The sequence below is a fragment of the Enhydra lutris genome, unplaced genomic scaffold, assembly GCF_002288905.1.
Source record: "Enhydra lutris kenyoni isolate GAN:26980312 unplaced genomic scaffold, ASM228890v2 scaffoldscaffold8, whole genome shotgun sequence".
NCBI lineage: Eukaryota > Metazoa > Chordata > Mammalia > Carnivora > Mustelidae > Enhydra > Enhydra lutris.
The window spans coordinates 41,732,861-41,745,948 of NW_019154092.1; the positions used below are offsets into that span (position 1 = coordinate 41,732,861).

The 13,088-nt window shown below is 40.8% G+C and overlaps 1 protein-coding gene and 1 pseudogene across 1 annotated transcript in view; both read right to left on the reverse strand.

Moving 5' to 3' along the window:
- The window catches only part of LOC111142404 (dymeclin), a 336,078-nt gene that overhangs the window by 65,187 nt on the left and 257,803 nt on the right, over positions 1-13,088 (reverse strand). The window lies entirely within an intron of this gene.
- LOC111142663 lies at positions 2,614-3,831 on the reverse strand (annotated as a pseudogene).

Sequence of the window (13,088 nt, forward strand, 5' to 3'; positions counted from 1 at the left end):
TGCTCTCTGACAAATAAATAAAAATGTTTAAAAAAAAAATAAAATTATAATATTGAAAAGATAATGCAAAAGAACCTGTCCAGGTGACTTATGTCAAGAATCTTCAGAATTAGGTTTACCACTTAATAAAGTATTTGAGTAAAAATCCTTTGAATTCAGATGGTCACAATTAGGAACTGAACATAATAAAATATAGACTTGCCAATCTGGAAGGAAATTTGGGGCTTCCTCAGCCGCTCCCTTACTAGATCCTTACTGGCCTTCTCATCGTAGCATCACCCTAAATCATGAGACTTCCACAGTGCAAAGTGGTGGTTGGGTCTTACCAAGTCCAAGAAAAGTGCCTAATTCAGAACATGACCTCACTTCTCTACACTGTCATTTCAATCTTTCTATTTACAGATAAATAGCCTATTGTTTTGTCTCTTTTTCTTCAGTCAACAGTCTTTGGGAATCTAAACAAGAAATAGTTACAAGATGGCAAAAACAATCAACAAATCTCTTGGAAGAAAGAACAATGGAAAGAGCAAAAATACAGGTATATACAATGGACTTTCCTTTTCCTCTTGAGTTTTCTAAATTATGTTTCAAAGTTGTAGCAAAAAATGATAACATTGATGGGGTTCTCAACATATATAAGGGAATATATAAGACAATTATATTATAAAACAGGGAGGGCAAAGGGATGTAAACACAGAAAAGGTTTCTACTCTTGAACTGTTAAACGTCAACAATACTAGATTGTGACAAGTCATGCATGCATACTGTTTAGAGCAAATCTACAGAAATCCACACAAAAATACTATACGTACATCAAAATGGAATTCTAAAAAACTGTTCAAGTTTTTCAGGAAGGCAGAAAAACAAGACAGACATATGAAAAAGAGGGAACAGAAAACAGTGAAATGGCAGACTTTGGCAGAGTAGATAAAAAACACAAGACCCAACTATATGCTACCTATATGAAATTTCAAATAAAACTCACTTCAAATATAGTTAGGTCGAAAACAAAAGGATGGAAAATGATATACACCATGTAAATATTAGTTGAAAAATTAATCTGGTAGTGACAGATGAAGTACAACTCAAAGACTGTGGCTGGCAAAGTAAAAAATATTTACTATCTGGTCCAGTAAATAAAAAGCTATGCTTATTCCCACACAATTTATCTCAGCCCATACAGTGTATACAGAGTATAATGTCCAGCATTCAACCAAAATGTATGAGACAAATAGATAAAAACAACCCACATCCAAGAGACAAATGGGCAGTATCAGACAGAGCTACAAAGATAATAAAAATATCAAACAAGAAATTTAAATGAACTATGATTTACAAAATCTACATATGAATCTACATATGTTTGGATCGAAGGGGAATTTCAGTGGAGTTGAAAACTGTAAGAAATTGACAAATGTAAACGCTAGAATTTAAAAGATACATGGTATTAGCAGTAAAGAACACCTAGATGGTTCAACAGTGGTCTTAACAAAGTCTTTTTTTTTTTTTTAAGATTTTATTTATTTATTTGACAGAGAGAGAGAGAGAGAGAGAAATCACAAGTAGGCAGAGCAGCAGGCAGAGAGAGAGAGAGGGGGAAGGAAGCAGGCTCCCCACTGAGCAGAGAGCCCGATGTGGGGCTCGATCATGACCTGAGCTGAAGGGAGAGGCTTAACCCACTGAGCCACCCAGGCACCCCTTAACAAAGTCTTGAAGAGGTAATGGCTAAGCATTAAAATAATGAAAGAATCAAACACTGGCCCAAGAAACGCAGAGAATATCTCCCAAATCCACCCAAAACAAAACAAAACAAAAACACACACATAGACACATCATCTTAAACTCTGAAAACCAAAGACAAAGAGAAAATCTTGAAGGCAGCCAGAGGAGTAAAAACACCCAAAATATGGAGACACAAAGATCAGAATTATGGTAGACAGCTCATGAGAAACTAGGCAAGCTGATCTAAAGTGAGTGGCGCCATTACACTGTTGAACAGGGGTCTAGCCACCCTTGGTCACTTCTGATGGAAAAAAGAAATTGAAAATAAAGTTGCTCAAAGACACCCTGAAGCTGAAACCCTGAGTCACACTTTTTGGACCAACTCCTCTTGGAATCACTCTTCTAATTTGCCTGGTACTTTGGACCTCTAGAGCAATGACGCCTCCTAGCCTGGGTCTCTTTCAGGCTCTGGCTCTCAGTAAGGCGGACCCCTGAAGCTTTTCCTCCTCTGTGGTGAGGGCAATATGCATTAAGCTGAAAAGTTACTTTCCAAATATGAGTAAGAGGTCAGACTGCTAGTTCAGAACTGGGGAATTATCTGGAATGTTTTACAAATGGTCGCTACATCAACAACAAAAAAGCTAATTACAAAATGTATACATTACAACACGCTTTTAAAGACACTTAGCATGGTGCTGTCATTTCCTTAAGACATTGTTCCCAAGAGTGCTCAGCCTTAAGCCCAGCCGGAAACCCTAGGGAGAGGCAGACAGTCTGGCAAAAAAGACATGGGTTGGGATAGCAGAAGCAGCAAAAGGAGAAAGCAGCCTTCCTGTTAAAGATTAGCTCTTGGTTTCAAGGCCAGCTTCGGGCAGGCTGGGGGTCTGGGAGTCAGAGGGAGGAGCAGCAGCAGGGCGGGCCTAGGGTGCTCGTGGTCTCATTCAGACCAAGCAGAGCCTGGTGCAGCATCCTTTGTGTGCAGAGGTGCTCATCTTCGGTGCATTTCAGCTTATCTTCCAAATCATCGATCGTCTTCTCCCGCTTGGCTACCGATCGATCTCTCAGCAAACTCAGCACCGGTCTCTGCCGCCTTGAGTTTAACCATGAGAATCTTTGCCTTTTCCCCATCGCTGTCTTCCTTCTCAGAGTGCTGTTCCTCAGCAGCACACACACCCCTCCGGTTCTGGTCCGTCGCTGGGATCCGCTCATCCACCTCCCAGCAGCGGGACTCTGCCAGCTCAGCTCGTTCCTCTGGGCGTTCCGGGTCCCCCTGTACAATCACCGACTTCTGAGACCCCTCTTCAGACTTCGATCGGCTTCTTCTCCAATATGTTTGGCCTCTCTGAGTTGGATTTCCTGGCGTTCCATCTTTTCTTCATCTTTTATGGCTCAGCTCTCGAGAACCTCCACACCTCTCACTCTCATCAGCGGCTTTCTCTGCTTCCTCCAGCTTTTGCAGGGCTGTGGCCGGGGCTCCTGGGTGTGGGCCAGCTCCTCTTCAACCAGCTGGATCGTAGGGTTCAAGGAGGCCACCTTGGCCTCAGCCTGCTCCCTTTCCCCCTCCACTTCCAGCCGCAGGTGCTCGGCCCTCTCCTCTGCGTCATCTTGCTGCTCAAGACCCTGGACCTTGTGCTTCACCGCCGCCATGGTGGGTAGTCCTGGCCACGGTGCCCACCCGGCCACGGTGCCCACCCGGCCATGGTGCCTACCCAGCCACGGCTCGTGCTCGCCTGCCTCCCTCCTCCGCTTGGCACTGCAGCTGCCTCTCCCACATTTAATTTTTATTCATTCTGAAAGACACTGATTTCAAAAGCAAAAGAGTAGCAACATATTATTGGTTTATGGCATCCTACTAATGGGCATCTAATTTATTTCTGTTTCCTCATTTCTGTGAGCAAGGAGGCAATAAGCATGTTGGTAGATCTGTCCTTCTATTTCTCTGGGACAGATTCCAGGAGAGGGACTGGTAAAAATAGTGGATTTGTATTATTAATAGATGTTGCTAGATCACTTCTTAAAGAGCAATGACAACACATGTGTGCTAACAAGGGAGGAAGGCTCTTGCCCTCACTCTCACCCACATGTACACTTACTCCGTTTAACACTCATGATCCGAAAGACTCATCACTTCATGGTTATGTCAAAATTTCCCAAAACGGGAAAAGATTTATCAGTTCCTCCAAGTGATTCATATATTCAAAGTGACTCTAGGTTCATAAGTGTCATCTTTTAAAAAATATTTTTATCATTATGTACTGCGTCTCTTAATCCATGTTGTTTATTGAAGTATACATTTTACTGATATTGCTATACCATCTTCCTTTTTTTTTTTTAAAACATTTGACAGGTATATGTATAACTTTCAAGCCTTTAATTTTCAAACTTTCTGTATTACTGAAAACTTATATAGTTCGAAGCAACTATATGGCTAGGTTTTAGAATCTGTAGCTCTAACCTGATAGTTTCTGAATTCTAAGTGAGTCTGATTCACTTACATTTGTCATTGCTGGTACCCTTCCATTTATTCCTACCATCATGTTTCGTGACTTCTAAATCAGTTAGCTATTGCTGTGTAAGGAACTACTCCAAAGCTCCCCAGCTTAGAATAGCAATAACCATTTGTCTTGCTAATCATCTGGGCTAGGCTTGATGGGCTAGCAGATCTCTGCTCCACGAGGTCACTGGGATGCTCAGCGGGAGGTGGGAGGATCTCCTGATAGGACAGCTCGCAGGGCTGGCAGGCTGGTGCTGGCTTGTGAGGAAAAGGGCGGAGGGCACAGCTGGGCTGGGGACCAGGGTCCTTCATTCTTCTCCACATGGTCTCTTCCAGGCAGCAAGAGCTTCTTCACAGCATGAAGGTTCCAAGAGATCTAATTATCTATTATCAAACTTTTGCTTAATTTTAATTCCCAAGGAAAACTATCCCAGTAATCATAATTTACAATTTATTTGAATCTTCAAGTTGCTACTATGACTGCATTGGATTAAGTGAAACCCTATATGCTTCATCCTTAAAAAGCACTGTTGGGTAGTAATCACTACTCGTAAAAAGATGAAAAATCAGCATGAATTTGATAAGCATTTCTTTACAACTACAAAATCGTCCAAATCTCAGTATTTAAACAGACCTAAATGTTATCTAATCACATCACCATTTGGGTGTCAGAATTTCAAATGGTATTTAGAGAAGTTTGCTATTTGATTTTTTTCCCAGGAAGATTAAATGAGGTACCATTTGTAAAGCTCTTAAAATAGTGTGTAACACAATAAGTACCATGTGAGTGTTTTTTAAAACAATGTATCTGAAAGAAGAAAACTCATTTTAATCTTAGACATTATTATAATAAGAACAAAAAGATAAATGCCTTTCCAAAGCTAGTAAGTTAATTCAATTACTGTAACTACGCAGAATTTAGAAATCACATTTCTTAGTGTTAAATAAGCCCCAGATACCACTTCCATTAATTTGCAAAACTGGCCCCTTTGAGGAGACAAACAGAAAAGCTGACTTTCATTTCTGGAATAATTTAAGGTTTTATAATAATTTTTTTAAATTTATTTATTTGACAGATCACAAGCAGGCAGAGAGGCAGGCAGAGAGAGAGGAGGAAGAAGGCTCCTTGCCGAGCAGAGAGCCCGACGCGGGGCTCGATCCCAGGACAATGAGATCATGACCTGAGCCAAAGGCAGCGGCTTAACCCACTGAGCCACCCAGGCGCCCCAATTTAAGGTTTTATAAAAAGACGTGTTTTAAAAACCAACCGCATTTCCTCTGTATTGTGTCAAAATTAGCTTTGTCAGAGATAAAATCTGATGGCTCACTTGTGGAGCAGCAAAATATGTGCAGAATATCACGTCTTTTTCATTCATGTTTTTTTTTTTTTTCTAAAGCATAAAAAACTTACAATAAAGAGCAAAAAAAAAATTTTTTACAAAAAAAAAAAAAAAAAAAAAAAAAAAAGAAGAAGAAGAAGAAAAAGAAAAGCATATTTTGTTATAGAACATCTCAAATGTTAAAACAAATATCCTTTAAAAAAAAAAAAAAGGTCCCATTTTCAGCTGCTGCTGCTGGGTTTTGCCCATTCTGGTAATGACCATTACACACGTTCTGTGCTAAGCTGCGATTTCATGTCTAACAGACAAGCTGGTAGTTACCGGAGTATCTTACCCTGTCAACAGTACTCTGAGTTGCCTCATTATATAAACTTCCTTTTCCTTTTAAGAGGGAATTTATACAGTTAAATAGTTTCAAATCATTTATTTTTAGTTTCCTTAAGAGAAGCATATGTATCTTGTTTGTATTAGTTTTGGGGGGGTTCCAAGAGAGTTGTCTAAATTTCCTGCATTTTCAGCAGAAAATAAAACCTTCAACAAAATTAATGGTACTTTGCCAAAGTGGGGAAGAGGGGGGAGGAAATGCACAGGCAAGCCTCTTTTTAAAGTTAATGTGCAAATGGCCTTCAAAGCCAATCATTCAGTGATAGACTCTTGTTATCGTTATGTTGTTAATTTACTGGCACACATACTAAAAAGCTTTGTGACCAGCCAGAACTGGATTTGTCCCCACATCTCCAGCTTCTGATAGCAAGAACTAGCTTTATGTTACATGCAAAACCACTGCTGAAGACGAAATCCTGTGACCAGAGGAGACAATGTGTAACCTTAATAATGTGGGGGCCAGAGAAGGGGGGCAAGGGAGGGGGAAGGCAGAGTTATGGTACCACGGTTCTTGTGTGGGGATGTAAAAACAATGTGGTCTTTTTCATTCCTTGGACAGGGTTTGAACATGGCCCACAAGCCTGAACTGGAAGCCTGGGGAGTCTGTTACTGAAAACATGCTTACTGGTAGCAGGAAGGCAAGAGAATGGTGGCTGCTAGGGGACACTGGCTAACTTTCCATGTTTTTCCATACTTGGAAAACAGCCACAGAACTCACAAAAAAGGAATGTTCTGATGGAATCCAACTCAGTTGCAACTCCCAACGATCCCATTACTTTAGCTGGCTACCCACACTGGGCACAAAGTGGGGTATGGGCAGCGCCTCTCCTACTTCCCCAAGCCCTCCTCTGGTAGAGAATGAGCATATATCTGAGTCTCGAGCTTTTTTGTTTTGATTTTTAATATTTAATGTTTTCCTTAAGAATTAGTGTTCATTTCCACTCTTCTTCAAAATATATTGGTGTTTTACTATAAAAAGAATTACTCTTTCACATCCTATGAAAAGTAAAATCTGAGTAAAGTAACTCTCTAGGAAGATGTATCTCCTTTTTTTTTTTTCTTTAGATTTTATTTATTTGACAGAGAGAGAGATCACAAGTAGGCAGAGAGGCAAGCAGAGAGAGAGAGGGGAGGAAGCAGGCTCTCAGGGAGCCTGATGCGGAGCTCGATCCCAGGACCCCGGGATCATGACCTGAGCTGAAAGCAGAGGCTTTAACCCACTGAGCCACCCAGGTGCCCCGATGTATCTCCTTTTATAATGGCTTTGACATTCTCCTTCACCCCATCAGAGAGAGAAGAGCCCCCCATTACAGTCTCAGCTCTGCCAATAACGAGCTGTGTGACCTTTGCTCGGTCTCTTCGCCCGAGTGGAAGTTATTTTTAAGTCTCAGCTTCCATAAGGACTTCCATAAGGACTGAAAATACTGAATTTAGAAAGCAAATTTTATTAGAGGAATTGAACACATAAGCAATGTAGAAAAAGCTTTCAGATGACCTCAAACTTCAGTAAAATCCAGAATTTACTTTAGATCACCCTAGCACCTTGAACTGAGTCACTGTTAGTTTAGAAGGGAAAAACACTCAACCACCTTTGAGAGTAAAACTGTGGAAGGTGAAGTTTGAAAATAATCATCCTCTAAACCCAGGAACCTACTGGTTCTTCTGGAATGCATTAAAGTTCAAGGCTTATTATCTTTGATATTGTTAATGCACAAAAGGGAAATAATCTCTACACTTGCTGCCTTTTTTTCATTCCCTCTCTGGAAGAAGAGTCAGTGTGCTCTGAATCACGTACAGGAGAGCTACAGCCCAGTTTAGAAAAAAAAAAAGAAAAAGAAAAAGGAAAAAGGCAAAACAGAGGTAGCTACATGTCAGTGGAGAGAAGCTCTAGGTTGGGTTTTGCCCTAGACTGGACAAGTCACCGTCTGGGCCCCAGCCCCTTCCAATGCAAGATAAATGGGCTCTCTGGGGTGATGCAGGGAATCATTCTAAGTGACCCAGACAAGCTTCTGCTTCAGATATGCAAAGACTGCCTCTTTTACTCTACCAGTGAGAAAAAGCCAGATAATTTAATAAATCATAAGTCTTCCCAGGACCATTAGAACGATTCTGGAAGGCAATCAAGTGAAATGAATTCTCTAGAGGGACCAGCCCCTCTAAAGAGAGAAGGAGCACAGATACTCTCTTGCTTTTGGCAGAGCACAGGAAGAAGACACGTCCTCAGGGAAGTTGACAGAAAGAAATCAGATAAGATTTCAGTAAGTTCTTAAAGGCTACGTGTGGTCTAATGTGTCAGTCTGGAAAGCTGGAGCCCCAGGTACAGTGGGGTTTGCCCTCACTGGAAAACTCTTTTTCCACCTGCCTTCACCAGGTGCTCATGAGAAAGATGAAGTGTGGAGGAGATGGGAAAGAGCCCTCTATCTAACCCTGCTTCCCAGACCCTCCATTCACGCTAAGCAAAAGCATTTAGCTCCTGGGGCAGCAAACTCTATGGGCCAAGAGCACCAGGAAATTTCCATTGCTTCCAGGGGAGAAGTAGAAACATAACCCATGTGCCTCTGAATGAGAAGCAGGAAACTCACCTCCAGGACACAGGCAGAGATATCTGTTCCTGCAGGTGGAGGGACTGAGCAAAACCCTCTAACACGGGGTTAGGGCAAGAAACCGTGTTGGGTGCAGAATCCTATCCTATGCTGCCACTTGGGAAGGGACAGGAATCTCTCGCTCAAGGCCAACCACAGACACAGAACTGCCAAGACGAGGAGGGACAGAAATGCTGGGGAAGTCCCACTTCTACGACCGAGGCACACACAGGGACTCCCCAAGAAAGAGGCTGGACCAGGACAACAGAAATACCCCTTCTCTGACCCCACTGCAGGGACTGTTGAAAGCAGAAGTTGGTAGAGCAACACTGAACAGAACCCAGGCCCCACTTTCAGGCACAGGCAACAACCATGGGGGCATGTCAAGCCAACAGAGTTCTAAAGACAAAACCCAAACCCACCCCTCCTAACCAAAATGAGCCAACTCCACATCAGCAAAGGTGTGCCCATTTATAGGCATACTTTTCACTCCAGACTCTACTGTCTTAGACTTAATGTCTGGTATTTAATAGAAAATCGAGACACATAAAATAAATCATATGTTCCTAAGTAACATAGAGAGTATGATGTGGTAAGTGCTGGGGACAGAGCAGTGATCCACACAGGTCCATACCTTCACATCGGGTATCATTTAGAGGAGATTCACCCTGGAGGGTACAGGTGCTACTTGGGGGACTTGGGGAGAAAGGGGGAAAGTATAGCAGAGTGGTTAGGGACACGAGTTCTGGAGTCAGGCCTGGATTTGTGCCCCAGCTTTAGCATTTACTAGCTATGTGTCCTTTGGGCCTCAGCTTTCTCATCTGAAAAATTAGAATATTACCTATTTTATAGGATATGATTAAATAATAATATATTTTAAAAATCTGCTGTCCTGCTTAGCAGATATAAAGTGCTCATTACATGGTAGTTACTGTGATTACTTATTATCAACAGGCAGCGACCTGTCTGAGTTCGTAGGCAGGTAAAAGGCAGAAGGAAGTGCACGCACAGAAAGCCGAACAATGAAGAGGACCACACTACGGGGAGGAAATCCAGTTTGGCTAGAATGTCAAATGTTGGGGGGAGGTGACAAGAGGTGGAACCAGATCAAACAGGTCTCACAGGTCAAGTCAGATGAGTGCCAGACTTCCCTGAGCACAAAGAGGACCTTCGGGGCTCCTTCTGCTTCCGAAATACCCAAAAAGAGAAGGAAAAAACTACTTCCAGCAAAAATGCAGCACTGGAGGAGAAGATGAAACAATTCCGGAAAGGTCCAGGGAGAGGTGTTTTGTTTTGTTTTGTTCTAAGATTTTGTTTATTTATTTGACAGAGAAAGACACAGTGAGAGAGGGAACACAAGAGGGGGAGTGGGAGAGGGAGAAGCAGGCTCTCTGCTAAGCAGAGAGCCTGATGCGGGGCTCAATTCCAGGACTCTGGGATCATGACCTGAGCCAAAGGCAGATGCTTAACTGAGCCACCCAGGCACCCTGAGGGAGTGCATTTTGAAAACCTACAGGGGTAGACATTCGGACACATGATTTGCTACCCACAGTGCAAAGGGCAAAAGAAATGGGAAAGAGCGAGCAGAAACTGAAACTCCAGGGTGAACTCTGGAACTACCATCCAAAATTTTGAAAAAGAACAATAGGCTGACATTTTCTAACAGAACAACACATAGTACAAAGCTATACTGCGTAATATATTAGAAATGGCACCATATACAGAAAGATAAAAACAGTGAAAGACAGAACCCAGAAATGCATCCAAGGATGTGTGGGAATACAGTAAATTATACGGATTGAATTTCATACCAGAGGAGACAAATCATCGAATTATTGCTACTGGACTAAGTAATAATTAAATAGAAAAAGTGTAAAGGCTAGATCTCTAATTAATTCCTTCAACAAAAAGAATTCCAGAAGATTAAAAGGTTAAGAAATAAGCTTTAAGGGGTTAGAAAAAATACAGGTAAATATTTTCATCTTCTTGATCCAGGGATGGGGTGAGAGACAGGGACGTTTTTCAGTGTTTTAGAAATAGAGTCTCGAAAGGAAAAAAACACAGTTTGGAATACATGAAAATTATAAGTCTTTTGAAGTGAAAAAAGGAGTCTCATAAATGTAGAGGACACTAATAGCAGCTAAGAAAAAATATTAACAACATATTCAGGAGGAGCAAAAGCACATAAAGAAATTCTACAAATCACTAAGAAAAATATAAACAGCCAATGGCTTGGTGCTAATCAGGGACACAGATGCAATCAGAGATTTTTTTTTTTTTTTAAGATTTTATTTATTTATTTGAAAGAGACAGAGAGATCACAAGTAGTCAGAGAGGCAGGCAGAGAGAGAGGAGGAAGCCGGCTCCCTGCTGAGCAGAGGCTTTTAACCTACTGAGCCACCCAGGTGCCCCCAATCAGAGTTGTTCTTAACAGAAGAAAGCAAGGCCTCAGAGTCATTCAGAAGTGCACAAGTAATATCAAGAAAGCAAACAAGGGCACCTGGGTGGCTCAGTGGGTTAAGCCTCCGCCTTAGGCTTGGGTCATGATCCCAGAATCCTGGGATCGAGCCCCACATGGGACTCTCTACTCAGCAGGGAGCCTGCTTCCCTTCCTCTCTTTCTCTGCCTGCCTCTCTGCCTACTTGTGATCTCTGTCAAGTGAATAAATGAAATCTTTAAAAAAAAAAAAAAAAGAAAGCAAACAAAATCAATCCAAAGAAAGCAGGACAGAAGAAAAGACCAAAAAATCAATCAGTTGGAAAGTGGAGTAATACCATAAGAGATAGGTAAATAAATGCATTTGTCTCTTTTAAAAGCAGATAACATGCGAATCAGGAAAAAAGGGAAAAAACACACATATAAAACATTAGGGAAGGGAAAGGAATAGAACTATGGATATGGAAAACATTTCAATGAAAATTCTCTGTATAATTCTCTAGGAGAATTGACAATCTGTGATAAAAATGTAAAAATTCAAAACACTAATACGATATATTAGTGGAGTTGTAGGAAAACAAAAACCTCTCATGAAATGTTAGTGGGAATGCAAAAATGGTACAACCTCACTGGAGGGACATTTAGCAACATATAACAAATAACGTGCATATGCACTCTGACTCAGGAATCCTACCTTTAGGAGGTGAATATGCAGGCAGACTCACACAATTATGAGACAGCATACCCACAAGGTTAGTCATGATAGTATTTGTAAATAATGAAAGAAAACAAAGTGTCCATCAATAAACTATGGTATCTCCAAATACCATAATACTATGCAGGCAGGAAAAGCAATGAAGACATCTCTATACTAATATGGAGTGACCTCTGGGAGATACCAAGAATACAGAAAACAATACATATTGTGTCATCTTTGGGGTAAGAAGGGATTGGGGGAAGACTAGAAGAATGTGTATGTGTGTGTGTGCATGCAAAAAGAAACTGAAAGGATAAACTAAAAATAACAAAAGGGTGCCTGGGTGGCTCAGTTGGTTGAGCATTTGACTCCTGGTTTTGATCCAGGTCGTGATCTCATGGGTTGTGGAATCAAGCCCTGAGTGGGGCTCCTCGCTTAGCGGGGATTCTGCTTGAGAGATTCTTCCCCTCTGTTCCTACCCCCCTCTCTCTGTCTCTATCTAAAAACAGAGGAACAAATTTTTAAAAAAGAAAAATAATAAAGAAAATAATAGTTACCTACAAAGGAAGGGAGGAAACAAGGAAGAAGAAATATGGATGGAAGCAAGAACTTTCTGAGTAGATCCTGTTACACAGTTTTAACTTTGGAAACAAACATTTTACATATTCCAAAATTGAGACTTAAAAAGAATTCTCTAAAACTTGACAATAAACTGAAATGACTTATCAGAATTGTGACATAATGATACAGACCAAAGTACTTCCTGTGTCTTTGAAACACAGTATTATTTCGACTGTACATAAATACAATCTTCGTAGAATACTAAGTAGAATGCACTCTAAGGACAAACAGGAAATCTCAAACTTAATAAATGGTCTAATTTTTAGGAGACATACAGGTGACAGTATTTTCAAGCTACTGATTACTAATGAAAGTAAACAGCATTAAAGTTTTTTAAGAATCAAGGTTTTCAGTGTAAGAGAGGAATGAGAAACATAAAACCAAATAAAAAAGGAAAGCTAAAAACTTGTAATGTTAAATACGAATTTGAAATTGTAAACATGATTTTTGTTTTAAAAATATGTATTTTCTAATATAGTCCACTGAAAAGGTCCAGTAATGATAGCCAAACAGCAACAAAGAGTATCAGTGGTCAGATTATATTCTCTAAACACCATTCATGACCAAAAAAACAAGCAAACATACAAAGAAAGAAAACCCAAGTCTCTTTGAAAGGATGACTTGACCAGGTCTGTGGCAGAATGTACACAATATTAGCTGGGACTTCTCACACTAGAAATCAAGAGAGCTTGCAATGACTAGTGGATTGTGTTAAAGGGACACAGAAGTCAATATGATGTGTTATCCAGTGACCAAAGATGAAACTTCAAAGAGCGATGAGATTTCTGGAAGGAGGATTAGATGTTTTAGGC